This window comes from Eulemur rufifrons, chromosome 8 (assembly GCF_041146395.1).
Source record: "Eulemur rufifrons isolate Redbay chromosome 8, OSU_ERuf_1, whole genome shotgun sequence".
In the NCBI taxonomy this organism is placed as follows: Eukaryota; Metazoa; Chordata; class Mammalia; order Primates; family Lemuridae; genus Eulemur; species Eulemur rufifrons.
The window spans coordinates 81,670,001-81,684,873 of record NC_090990.1 but is presented as its reverse complement, the minus strand read 5'-3'; positions in this window follow the sequence as shown (position 1 = coordinate 81,684,873).

The window sequence follows — 14,873 nt, the reverse complement described above, 5'->3', positions numbered from 1 at the left end:
TTTTTGTGTAGACTTATGTTTTCAATTCTCTTTAATACTTAGCAGTGGAAATTTGGGGTCATATGGTAACTTTATGTTTCATTTTTGAGGAACCACCCAACTCTTTTCCAAAGAGGCTGTACCATTTCACAATCCCACAGCAGTGCTCAAGGGTTCCAATTTCTCCACCTTCTGGCCAATACTTGTTATCATCTGTCTTTTTTATTATCGCCATCCTAATGAGTATGAAGTGGTGTATGTACATAAAAGTTCTTACACTGATATTGGAAGTTGCCTGAAAAAATATTAATAATCTAGAAAAAATCATTAAGCCCAACCATGGAGTCTTTGCCTTCTCCTGGAGTCTTTGATTCATGCCGATCTCAATTCCAAGTTGCTCAAATTAACTGATTTACCTTCATTAACACTCCAGACTCAGTGATTCTTCAGGATTAGAGCCAGAATAGTTTTTTTTTTTTTTCCTACCCAAAATATGTGTCTTCTCTCTTCTGGAGTAGTGTCAGTCCACAGGCTTGACATGTACCCAGCCAAAAACCACCTGAAGAATCTCATTGTTATTAAAGAATCAGAATATCTGATTTTTTTCTCTTTTTTTCTATAAGTTCCTGAGATCTGAAATATCTGAAATTTCTAAGAAAACAGGGTTTAATTTTTGGCTTGATTACTCAGGCTAAAATACAGTGGCTATAATGCTAACATAGGTGAAAGTTGGTTTCACTTGGATTTTATACTTCATTTTAGCTCCAAAGTATTACTTAAGAGAAAATGGAAGAAAAAATAGAAAGCAAAGATAGATTCCACAAATTAGGCCTATTTTCATGTAGGGCTGAAATATGCACACACTTGAGCCATCAGCTCAAAATGGCAGAGTGTGAATATTGGTTTTCCCAGCTATGAAAAAAAAGAATAGAACAGATTGAATTTATCCAGAGGAATACATGTTCCCAGGTCAAATGGACGTGGGCAAGTGGGAAGCACAGAAGTGAGAAGTAGGACAATTCTCAGTGTTAGCACCATGGGATTAGAATAGAGCTTTGTATATAAAAATATTATCTAAAGGCAAAAGCTTTCGGTCCTCTTTCAGTTAGAACTCATAAGTATAGCTTCCACCCCCAAATTTTAGCTTTCTTCTCCCAAAGAGTCTGAGCCAAGAGAAACAAAAATCTTTTGCTCTTCATACATGCACATATATGACATGTGAGATGGTGGTTTATAAAATCTTTGAACTACTAAGGAGCACAAAGCAGTAAGATAGGCCTCCTGTCTTTGTTAAAAATAAGGATAAAACCACAACAGCATTTTAGTAATAATAATCAAGGAAATTTTTCCCTCTCCCTGATCTCTCATTGGTGCCAAATCCTATCAATAGTTATTTTAATAATAACTCCCATCAACCATGTCCCATTCCCACTGACGGCCCTCAGAATGGGCCCTTATCACCATTTCTAGATTATATGGTAAAATCCTCAAAACTGCTTTAGTCTCCAGGTTCTCAGTCTGCTGTTGGGGTGCACTGTGGGTAGAAGACACTGACACAGTCCACAAGACATACAAAATCTAGTCTTGCTTATCTTTTGACCTCCCTTCACACCATGCCTCCTCAGATATTGCATTCTGTGCACATGAGAGAGCTGTTCTGTCAGCTTTGGGCATGCTGGCTTCTTTTACCTGGAATTACCTGCTCTCCCCCGCCCCCCACCAGCTAGGAGCTCCTCCACTCTTTGCCTGGTCAATTCCTATTCATCTCTCAGGTCTCTGCTTAAATGTTCTGTGATGGCCAATTTTATGGGTCAACTTGATTGGGCTATGGAATACCCAGATATCTGGTAAAACATTATTTCTGGGTGTGTCTGTGACAGTGTTTATGGAAGAGATTAGCATTTTAATTGGTAGACGGAGTAAGAAAATTGCCTTCACCAATGTAAGTGGGCATCATTCAATCCATTGAGGGCCCAAATAGAAGAAAAAATTGGAGGAAGGGTGAATTCATTCTCTATCTGACCTGGGATATGCACCTTCTCCTGATCAAACATTGGCACTCCTGGTTCTTTGGCCTCTGGGCTTGTACTGAATCATACTGCCAGCTTTCCTGGGTCTCTAGCTTGCAGACAGCAGGTCATGGGGCTTCTCAGCTTCTATAATCACATAAGCTAATTCCTATAATAAGTTTACATGCATGTAACCACCCCCCATCCTATCGGTTTTGTTTCCCCAGAGAATCCTTATATATGTCCCTTCATGAGAATTGACTCTGTAGACTAGATCTCCCCTTTAATGTCCTTATAGACTATATTTTTGTCCTTCCTTTAATTGCAATAAATAATTATTTGGGCAATTGTTTGTTTAATGTGTGTCTTCCCACAGACTCTAAGTTTCTTAGGGGTAGGAAAAAATTACCTTGCTCATCGCTGTATTCCCAGAACCTAGCATATTCCTGACAAATAGTAGATATTCAACAAATATTTATTGAATGAATAAATGACTAAGTGAATGAATGCATGTGTATTTGGGTTCATCATGAGGAGCAGAATTGCTTCTCCAAATGGAATGAGTTGTCTCAGCAGGTAAGAATTTAAAATCCAGCTATGTAACGACTGCCCCTGCCCTCCCCCCACCCCCGCCAGTTTGCAATCTAATATAGCTGCCTATCTCTTAGAAAGCCCAGCAGTTATTAATATTTCAGCTCCCCAAATCCAGCAATGACGCTAATGGGGATCATTGTGAGGGCTATAGACTAGAAATAGGAAGGAAAAAAGTCAAAGGAATGGGAGGTAGAAAAAGAGCACGTGAGGAAGTAATAAAGAAGTGAGGACAGGAGGAAGATGGCGGAGTGGTGGTGACTGCCTGGATCTGCGCTCCGGTGAGGAAGTCATGGATCCGGACCTGCCACAATGCTAGAGGACCGCTCCCACACAGGAACAGTGGTGTGAATCCACGGAAAATCAACGTGGGACAAACAGAGCGAGTGAGGTCTGAGGTGAACGAAAATTAGGATCGCGAAACTCTGCGGAACTCTCGACAGTAGTCAGCGGAGCGTGGGTCGGCTGCCCCCACCCCCAAGTGGGGCGGGGGCAGCCTTCTGGGAAAGCGGCTTGCTCTCCTCACTGACCTCCAACCCCAATTGCTTGGAGACCCCCCCGCAAGCCAGAGCAGAATCACCGAGGGAGACGTGGGGCATTGCAGACAGGAGGCTTTTTCGGGAGAATAGCTTGGAACCTGGGAAGTCTCGGCTGAGACAGCCCTTGTCGAGGAGGGATGGACCTGCGCCAGGGGGGAGGGGCACAAAGGATCCTCGAACAGTGAATTGCGTTGTGCCTCCGTGCTGCTTTTTTCGGCAGTTCTCCAGCCGGTGGCCCCCAGCGTCTTTGCTCGCCAGCCCCCCGGCAGTGGCAGTCTCTGCCTGCCGGGGAGCTGGTCCCCCTCCCACCCCAGAGTGCTGCGGGCGCCATCTTGAAAGCAAAGGCAGAACCGCTCCGGAGCCATAAGGTGCCCAGCGGCTCTCTCCACCCGGTGCCCTCCGCTGGTCTCTGGGCCCGCGCCGGGCAGGAGACAATAAGGGTGAACAGCTTGGACCCTGGGGGAATCTCCGCGGGGGCACGCTCGGTGTGTAGGGGCGGAGCTGCGCTAAGACGTGAAAAAAAAAAAAAAACAAGAAAAACACACATTGAGTCGCCACTTGGGACCCAACCCAGCAGGAGTGAAGGGGCGGAGCTGCGCTACGGTGTAAAAACACAATTATTGAGCCGCCGAACTATATGCTTCAGATTTGTGTATCTTTTAATTTAGCGATGTGGTGTGGTGCTGTGTAGTTTTGTTTTTGTTCTTTTGTGTTTGTGTTTTTGGTGTTTTTGGTTAGGTTTTTTGTGTTTTTTTTTCCTTTTTTTTCTTTTTTTTTCTCTTCTCTTCTCTTTTTCTTTTCTCTTTCTTTTTCTTCTCTTTCTTTTCTCTTCTCTTCTTTTCATTTCTTTTTTTTTCTTTCTTCTCTCATTTGCCTTCTAACTGGGGAGCCACGGTGAGCTTCGGAACGGGCCAGGCCCCAGGCTCTGGTACATACCGGAACCTGAGCAGTCACCCCCAGGGCCGGCGATCTGTGGGCGTGCAATCTCCATCTTGGGGCCCACAGCCAAGTCACTGCTGAGCAATAGGGTGCCAAGAGGCTCCCTGGACGGCCCCCTCCCCTGGTCCACGGACCTTATATAGGGGCCCCGCTCATGTGTAAACACTGAATACTTCTCCAGAAGCAAGAGTGTGGAGCCTGGTCCCTGGGGACATTGGGCCAAGGCAGACTTTTGCCCGTGGGAGCTGCAGCAACTGGGGTGCTGAGCGAGCGAGGGCACCGTCCACTCCCCATAGCTAGTATCTTGCCTGCGGATAGAGACAGAAACCACCCCTATAGAGGAAGAACCAAAGGGAAACAAACAAACAAAGAGAATTTCGGTCTACTACTAGTGTGGACCCTGCCTGCCTTCTGAAAGACCACAACACAGTGTCCTAACTCGCCAAAGCGGTCTTGGATCACTCCAATCCTCTAGGATTGGACCCATCAGAAGCAGTCCCCCAACGGAAACAGAAAAATCTCTGAACAATTCACAACAGTCTCCCCCTCTTGCCAAAGGAAGCAATATACCTAGACTGCTTCACAGCCTAAGAATAGAGCACAAAGAGTCCTGTTAACCAGACTAAACCTATAAGAAAAGAACCAACCATAAATCTAGATGGGAAAGGCCCAGCGAAAAAACACAGGGAGCACAAAGAATCAAACAGAAATCTCACCCCCAAAGAGAAATACCAGCTCTCAACCATTTGACACAAACCAGACTCAAAACACCAACATGTCACAGGAAGAATTCCAATTATGGATTATAAACAAGCTGAATAATATACAAGAATCAATGGATAACCAACACAAAGAAACCACAAAAAAAAAAATACAGGATTTGGAGGAAAAATTCACTAAAGAAATTGAAATATTGAAGAAAAAGCAAACTAAACTCCTAGAAATGAAAAATTCACTCAGAGAGCTACAAAATACTGTGGAAAGTCTCAAGAGCAGGGTAGATCAAACAGAGGAAAGAATCTCAGAAATTGAAGATAACTCTTTCCAACTAAATAAGTCAGTCACAGAGATAGATAAAAGAAGTAAGAGAAATGATCAGAGTTTCAAGAAATGTGGGATTATGTGAAGAAACCTAACTTGAGAGTTATTGGCATTCCTGAGGGTGAAGAAGACAATAAGCAAGGGTTGGACAAGCTATTTGAAGACATAATTGAGGAAAATTTTCCAGGCCTTGCTAAAACTCTAGACATACAGATTCAAGAAGCTCAAAGGACCCCAGGGAGATTCATAGCAAATAGGAAAACATCACGCCACGTAGTCATCAGGCTGACCAAAATATCCACTAAAGAGTCCCTTCTCCGAGCTGTAAGGAGAAAGAAACAAGTAACTTACAAAGGAAAACCCATCAGAATTATGCCAGATTTCTCAGCTGAAACCTTACAAGCAAGAAGAGGTTGGGGCCACATTTTCACACTTCTGGAACAGAATAATGCCCAGCCTAGAATCTTGTACCCAGCTAAGCTAAGTTTTCTATACGAAGGAGAAATCAAGACATTCTCAGATAAACAAAGGTTGAGGGAATTCACAAAGACAAGACCAGCCCTCCAAGAAGTACTCAAAAGAGAGTTACACACAGATCAGCACAAGAAAGATCCATGAATGTAAAACTACTCAAGAGCTAAAGATCAAATTCCAGATGCCACAATGGCTCAGGAGAGAAAACATCGCAATGAAGTTCTACCCAACAAGCTGAACAAAAAACCGTCTCACTTATCAGTTTTCTCAATAAATGTGAATGGCTTGAATTCCCCGCTCAAGAGACATAGACCGGCCCAATGGATAAAAAAACACAATCCAAGTATCTGCTGTCTTCAAGAAACCCACCTAACCTGCAAAGATCCATTTAGACTGAAAATAAAAGGATGGAAATCGATATTTCAAGCAAACAGTAACCAAAAGAAAGCTGGTGTGGCAATCTTAATTTCCAATAACTTAGCTTTCAAACTAACAAAAATAATAAAAGACAAAGATGGCTACTACATACTGGTCAAGCCACAATTCAACAAGAAGCCATGACTATACTCAATATATATGCACCCAACCTAGGTGCACCTAGATTCATAAAGCAAACCCTACTAGATCTGAACCAAATGATAGATAACAATACTGTAATAGCTGGAGACTTTAACACCCCAGTGACAGTACAGGACAGATCCTCTAAACAGAAAATAAACAAAGACATAATGCTAAATAGAATGCTAGAACAAATGGGCATGGCTGACATCTATAGGACATTCTACCCAAAGTCCACAGAATATACATTCTTCTCATCAGCTCATGAGACATTCTCTAAGATTGACCATGTCCTAGGACATAAAGCATGTCTTAAAAAATTCAAAAAAATAGAAATTATACCATGCATCTTCTCAGATCACAGCGGAATAAAAGTAACAATGAACACAAACAGAAACCCTCACTCTTACTCAAAGTCATGGAAGCTAAATAACTTTCTCCTGAATAATTATTCTATAAAGGAAGAAATCAAGATGGAAATCAAAAGTTTCTTTGAATTAAATGACAATGGACATACAACTTATCAAAAATCTATGGGACACAGCTAAAGCAGTCCTGAGAGGAAAATTCATATCCATAAATGCCTATATCAAAAAGAGAGAAAACCTGCAAATAGACAACCTAACGAATAGACTCAAAGAGCTGGAGAAAGAAGAACAGAACGATCCCAAACCCAGCAGAAGGTGAGAAATTACTAAGATCAAATCAGAATTAAATGAAAAGGACAACGAAGAAACTATAAGGGAAATTAATAAAACAAAAAGTTGGTTCTTTGAAAAGATAAACAAAATAGACACACCCCTGGCTAGACTAACCAAGAGCACAAAAGTAAAATCTCTAATAACCTCCATTAGGAACATGAAAGGAGAAATCACAACCGATGCTACAGAGATACAAGATATCATCTATGAATTCTACAAAAATCTTTATGCACACAAACTGGAGAACATGGAGGAAATGGACAAATTTTTAGAAACACATAGTCTTCCCAGGCTCAACCAGGAAGAAATAGAGTACCTGAACAGACCAATATCAAGAACTGAAATCGAAACAGCAATAAAAAACCTTCCCAAAAAGAAAAGCCCTGGTCCAGATGGGTTCACACCTGAATTTTACCATACATACAAAGAAGAACTGGTGCCCATCCTACATAAACTATTCTCCAATATTGAGAAGGACGGAATTCTCCCCAACACGTTCTACCAAGCCAATATAACATTGATACCAAAACCAGGAAAGGACGCAACAAAAATAGAGAACTACAGACCAATTTCTCTCATGAATATAAATGCAAAAATTTTCAATAAAATACTAGCAAATCGAATCCAAGTACTTATAAAAAAATAATCCACCACGGCCAAGTGGGCTTCATCCCCGAGATGCAGGGGTGGTTCAACATACGTAAATCTATAAATATAATTCACCACATAAATAGAAGCAAAAACAAAAACCATATGATACTCTCATTAGATGCAGAAAAAGCATTTGACAAAATTCAACACCCTTTTATGATAAAAACACTTAACAAAATAGGTGTAGATGGAACCTACCTAAAAATGATACAAGCCATATATGACAAACCCACAGCCAACATCATACTGAATGGGGAAAAACTGAAAGCACTCCCACTTAGAACTGGAACCAGACAGGGCTGCCCACTGTCCCCATTACTTTTCAACATAGTATTGGAAGTCCTTGCGAGAGCTATCAGGCAAGAGAGCAAACTCAAGGGAGTCCAAATAGGGAAGGAAGAGATCAAACTCTCACTTTTTGCTGATGATATGATGTTATATCTGCAAAACTCCCAGGATTCAACCATGAGACTCCTGGAATTGATTAACAAATATAGCAAAGTCTCAGGCTACAAAATTAATATACACAAATCAGAGGCATTTATATATGCCAATAACAGTCAATTGGAAAACCAAATTAAAGACTCAATACCCTTCAAAATAGCAACAAAGAAAATAAAATATCTAGGTATATACCTAACTAAAGAGGTAAAGGACCTCTATAAGGAAAACTACGAAACACTGAGAAAAGAAATAGCAGAACTTGCAAATAGATGGAAAAATATACCATGCTCGTGGATTGGAAGAATCAACATTGTTAAAATGTCTATACTACCCAAAGTGATCTACAGATTCAATGTAATCCCTATTAAATTACCAACATCATTCTTCACAGACGTAGAGAAAATAATTATACACTTTGTATGGAACCAGAGAAGACCCCGTATAGCAAAAGCAATTTTAAGCAACAAAAACAAAATGGGAGGTATTAATTTGCCAGACCTCAAACTATACTACCAGGCCATGGTTCTTAAAACAGCCTGGTACTGGCACAAGTACAGGGACACAGACCAGTGGAACACAACAGAAAATCCAAATATAGAACCATCCTCATATAGTCACCTAATTTTTGACAAAGCGGGAAAGAATATACTCTGGGGACAAGAATCCCTATTCAATAAATGGTGCTGGGAGAATTGGTTAGCCACTTGTAGAAGACAGAAACAGGACCCACAGCTTTCACCTCTCACAAAAATGAAATCACGGTGGATAACAGACTTAAACCTTAGGCGTGATACAATCAGAATTCTAGAAGAAAATGTAGGAAAGACTCTTACAGACACTGGTCTAGGTAAAGAATTTATGAAGAAGACCCCCAAGGCAATCACAGCAGCAACAAAAATAAATGAATGGGACATGATTAAATTAAAAAGCTTCTGCACAGCCAAAGAAACACTCACGAGAATAAACAGACCACCTACAGAATGGGAAAAAATTTTTGCATACTACACATCAGATAAAGGACTGATAACAAGAATCTATTTAGAACTCAGGAAAATCAGCAAGAAAAAAATCAAGCAACCCTATCAAAAAGTGGGCAAATGACATGAATAGAAACTTCTTGAAAGAAGATATAAGAATGGCTAACAAACATATGAAAAAATGCTCAACATCCCTAATCATCAGAGAAATGCAAATCAAAACCACAATGAGATATCACTTAACCCCAGTGAGAATGGCCTTTATCAAAAAACCCCAAAACAACACATGTTGACGTGGATGTGGAGAGACAGGAACACTCATACACTGCTGGTGGGACTGCAAACTAGTGCAATCCCTGTGGAAAGCATTATGGAGGTATCTTAAACAGATTCAAGTAGACCTGCCATTCGATCCAGCAATCCCATTATTGGGCATATACCCAAAGGAAAAAAGGTCATTCTGTAACAAACACACATGTACCCGAATGTTTATAGCAGCACAATTCACAATAGCAAAGATGTGGAAACAACCCAAATGCCCATCAATACATGATTGGATTAGTAAGCTGTGGTATATGTATACCATGGAATATTACTCAGCTATAAGAAATAATGAAGATACGACATCTCTATGGTTCTCCTGGAGAGAGTTGGAAGCCATTATATTAAGCGAAGTATCCCAAGAATGGAAAAACAAGCATCACATGTACTCACCAGAAAATTGGTTTCCCTGATTATCACCTAAATACACATCTGGGAATGACACCAATCGGATATCAGACTGAGGTGGGGGGTGGGGGAGGGGATGGGGGTATGCCTACACAATGAGTGCATTGCGCACCGTTTGGGGAATGGTAACGCTTGAAGGTGCTGACTCGGGAAGGGGGGTGGGGAAGGGAGGGATATATACCTACATGATGGGTGCAAGGCGCACTATCTGGGGAACAGACACGCCTGGAGCTCTGACTTGGGGGGAAAGGTGGTACATGGGCAACGTATGTAACCTGCAATTGTATATCCCCCATAACAATAAGATGAAATAAAAAAAAATAAAAATAAAATGATTAGTGACCAAAAAAAAAAAAAAAAGAAGTGAGGAATGCACCCATCCCCTCCCCCCACCTCATGTTCAGTGCGATGTGCACTGTCTAGGGAATGGACATGCTTGAAGCTCAGACTCGGGGGGATGGGAGGACATGGGCAATATATATAACCTGAACTTTTGTACCCCCATAATGAGCTGAAATAAAAAAAAAAAATAGAAGTGAGGAAAATGAAAGGTACTGAAAGAAAAAACGTTCAGGTGTGGAGAATAAGCAGTACAGATGCTACAGAAGGGAGAGACTCAGTTCTGTATTCACTTACCTGGGAACTTAAACCATGGAGGCAAGCACACATGCTCACATGTGCACACACACACACACACACAAACACACCTTTGTCCCTAGGCCATAACTCACAGGTAGATTTACCTGGAAGCTAATAAAAACTAAGCTTCAGGGTCCATTACCTACATGGACCTTTACATCACAAGGGCCTGGATCCTAGAAATGTATTTACGTGGTAACATTTTTTTGTAAAATCTATAAAAGTAAGATACTTTTATACTGTTTCTCTTAAAGAGAGATGCCAAATTGTATAAACCTCAGGCCCTGCAAAATCCTGAATCTATCCCTGACCCAATCCAGAATATTCTGATTCAGTAGGTTTGGGGGTGAACGCTGTGTCTTTATTTTTTCAATGACTTTGATATACTACCAGGGTTGGAAATCACTGAGGAAGAACTATGGACTGATCAATTTCGTGTCCCTGACATTTAGGTAGTATTCCTTTCAGAGCATTGCCACCATTGATTGGGGTATAAACTGTGTAACATTATGTAGTTTGGCAAAAGCTGACAATTGGCAACATTCACTTCCACATTGCAGTGATGTATGATATCCTCTGTGCTGAGCTTTCCATCTGTATGTACTGGATGTAGCCGTATAGTTCTTTTCAACCAGGAAGAAAGGGAATTTGTACATAATATTAACACTTGCCAATACTAAGCAAATAGAGTAGTAAATTGGATTTATTTTTTAAAAATCCAGTTATGAAAGCAATAGTGCAGAACAGAATGGAAGTGAATAAGAAGAAAGCTGATGGTTAGAAATAAAGGAATGAGTTAATGGCCGGCAGGTTCAATGAGGTATGATTAAGAAGCATTGCAATGAAATACTTGAGCAATAAACTCGCAAGCATAGGAAACTGTAAATAAAGAGTGAAATGCTTGATGATGTGATTTTAGAGTGATACAGTTTAGGATGATGTCAAGGTTGAGGCTGTGCCCAGGGGAGGAGGGAGCTCAAGTCGAGTGGAGGAGAATGTTATCGGAGAACGGAGGATCTGGGCTATGGGATGTGTTATGCCATGGATGGTGAAGTCCCATAAGATTATGGGGGATGCTTGAAGGGAGAGGAAGACCAGGAACCAGGTGTCAAAGCCATCTGTGCACGAGAGGCTGGGAGGTCACTACAATGAGGGCAGTGACAAAATGGTTTATTTCAGTGTCATGAGCTTCAAAGAAGCAGGGTTATTTTTATTTCTTCTTTTCATTTGTTTTAACGAGAGGGTGGAAGAACAAAGACCTGAAAAAGGCACTCATCTAAACATTATCATCTTCAGAAATCTGCAGGGGATGTGACATCCTCAGGAGGCAGCCAGGTTGCTGATAAAGCAAGGAGGTAGGAGAAGACTTTGGAGAGGAACTGGAAGATCTAGGGGAGTTTGCTGGCTCCAAAGTTTGCATTCCAGGCGATGGCAAGGAAGCATTTGGGAAGAAAATCACAGTTGGGTCAGGAGAGAGTAGTTTGGGGGAACTGTCTAGGAGATGACAGATGATAAGAGGGTCTTACACTACAGGTGTAAGGAAAACAGCTATATGAGGCTTGGTGGATTTGTCTTGGTAGGATTGCGGAGGTGAGTGGGCATTTAGGTCTAATTCTGGCCGGGAGTGAGGACTACTGGTTGTTGCCTGGGACTGTGCATTCCTTCTCCCCACGATTAACTGATGGTAACTGCAGCGAGTGCAGCCTTGGTTGGCAGCAACGAACAAGTAAGCCTGTGGTTACCTGTGACGGGGGTGTGGGCTGGGAAAGGGCTGGACAGTGGTCCTTTTTGGCACTTACCTCACATCTCATGGCAGGAAAATGGTCCTTCGGCATCGGTTCCTCTCTCCAGGGTTTTGTGATGGCTTTTATAAAGCTCACCAGCTCAAGCTAGTTCTACCCTTCGGGGTCCACGACAGCCTGATAATCACTCTTTTCCTTACCTCCCTTCAAGTGGCTGTTAACATGTTTCTGTGACCTCTCTTATCACAAATCTTCTTTGGCTGAATGTGCAGTAATTTTTTTTTTTTTTTAGTGAGGTGATGTTCACATAACATAAAAGCAACTATTTTAAAGTGTACAATCCAGTGGCCTTTAGTACATTCACAATGTTGTACAACCACCGCTTTTATCTAGTTACAGAATGTTTTCATCAAAAGAAAACTCTGCACCCACTAAGCATTAGTCCCCATTTTCCTCTCTCCTAAGCTCCTGGTCATCTCTAGCCTACTTTCTGTGTCTATGGATTTACCTATTCTATGTATTTCATATAAATGGGATCATACAATGTTTACCCTTTTATATCTGGCTTCTATTACAGCATAATGATTTCAAGGTTCATCCACGCTGTAGCAGGTATCAGCACTTCATTCCTTTTTGTGGCTGAATGATATTCTACAGCATAGATGACCATGCTGCACTAAACTTAAACCGCATTTCTCACTGTGTTCTCAAGAAAAATGTTTTCAACAAACACAAGATCAATCCAAATGCTTAAAAAATATACATATGAAAAATGTTTTGATAAAAGCCCCAAATCATAGCATTGCGAGAGAATCTCAGTTAGGGACTGGATTTATATGGCCCAAGTATTCTAAAAATCCAAATTTATACAGAATTTAAAATTTATAGAAAAGTGAATCGATTGCACGTGTATTTGACAATGTACACTAAATTATTCCTCCTGAAAAACAAAACAAAAAAAACCCCCACAACTTTTGACAGGATCTAGGTCATTCTGCCCGACAAGGGCCTGAAGTGCCCAACGACATAATACAACTCTGGGCCCTGAACAAACTTGGCTGTGTGTCAGGAGACATAAACTAGCTTTCTGAGAAAACTGTGTATTTTTCTATAATCTTAAAAGAAGAATAGAAATGTCCACAAACAAATATAATAACAAAGATATCCAGCAAAATAATAGAACACAAAAAAAAAAAAAAGAAAAGAAAAGAAAAGAAAATCTTCCATTAAAAAAAGGACATATGGCTGGGCATGGTGTCTCACACCTGTAATCCCAGCACTTTGGGAGGCTGAGGTGGGAGGATCACTTGGGGCTAGGAGTTGGACACCAGCCTGAGCAATACAGCAGCACACAATCTCTACAAAAAATAGAAAAACTAGCCAGGCATGGTGGTGCACACCTGTTGTCCCAGCTACTCGGGAGGCCGAGGTAGGAGGATTGCTTGAGCCTGGGCATTTGAGGTAGCAGTGAGCTATGATGATGCCACTGCACTCTAGCCCAGGCAGTAGAGTAAGACCCTGACTAAAAAAAAAAAAAAAAAAAAAAACCCAAACAAACACATATAGCTTAAGACCAAAAAGGAGTTTGTTTATCCATTCATCCACCCATTGATTTAGCTGACATTTATTGAGTGCAAGACCTTATGCTTCTGGACATAAAGAGAATTAATATTCTGAAAATCCCTACAACTATAATATTTAAAATTGCTAGGTGAAGTACAATAGCTTTCTCTAAATGAAGAGCTGAACTTACAAAGAAGAATAAAAGTCTCAGACAAAAAATGCTTAGGGAGCAGTGGCCCAGATCTTGGAAGACTGTAAGGCAGCGTAAGGACTTTAGATTTTACTACGAGTGCTATGAGAAGCCATCGGAGGATTTTGAGCTGAAGAGTGACATGGTCTGGCCTGTGTTCTTTGGTGCTTGTTCTCTTCTGCCCCATTCTCACCAGCGCCTACCTCACCCCCCATCCATTCTCATCCTTCCCTGTTCTGTGGCCCAGGAACCACTCCTGTGGACTGATCACCCAATCGTGGGTGGGGTGTTTTCCAATTGGTTTGACTAAGAGGCACCTATGGGAGATCAGAGAGGGAGAGGAGAGAGGGGCGAGGGTGGCTCTGATTCACTCTCTGCCTGCTTCGGTGCTCTGTCTCTGAAAGTAGTCGTTCCCTTCCTGCACTACAGCTCCTAAGGGGTGGCTTTTCCTCAAGGGTTGCAGGTCTCCCTGAGTTTTAATAACACAATTCCCGCCCCCTTGAATCTTCAGCCCCAGGGGTAGCAATAGCTTCTAGCTACTACCAGTCTCTGGATGCCTCATTTTCTTCTTGTTTGTTCTCTTAGCCTTGCCCAGTAAGTGGTTCCTCCGTTAAAGGCTCTTAAATGGGTGAAGAATTTATCCATCTCGGATGATTTCTGTCTCTGGCTGGGGCCCTGCATGCTATACAGTTTGACTGAATCACTTAAGGTGAGGAAAAGTTTAGAAGTATAGAGTCCAGATAGGAGGTTTTTGTAATAATATAGGTGAGAGATGATGGTGGTTTGGATGCCTACTAAAATAGAAGTGATTGAATGCTGAAAATATTTTAAAAATAAAGCCAACAAAATTTGCTGACATTCTGAATATGAATTGTGAGAAAAATAGAGAAGTCTCAGTTCACTCCAAATGTTTTGGTCTAAGCAACTGGAAGGATGGAGTTATAATTTACAGACATGGGAATGGCGGCTGGAAGACCCCTCCAGGATTGAGGAGAAATTCAGAAGTTCAGTTTGGGACATGTAAGATATCAGAAGCATATTTAACAGCTAAATGGAGATGCTGAGTAGGCATTTGGCTGGAGGAGAATGGTCCTGGCTGGAAATATA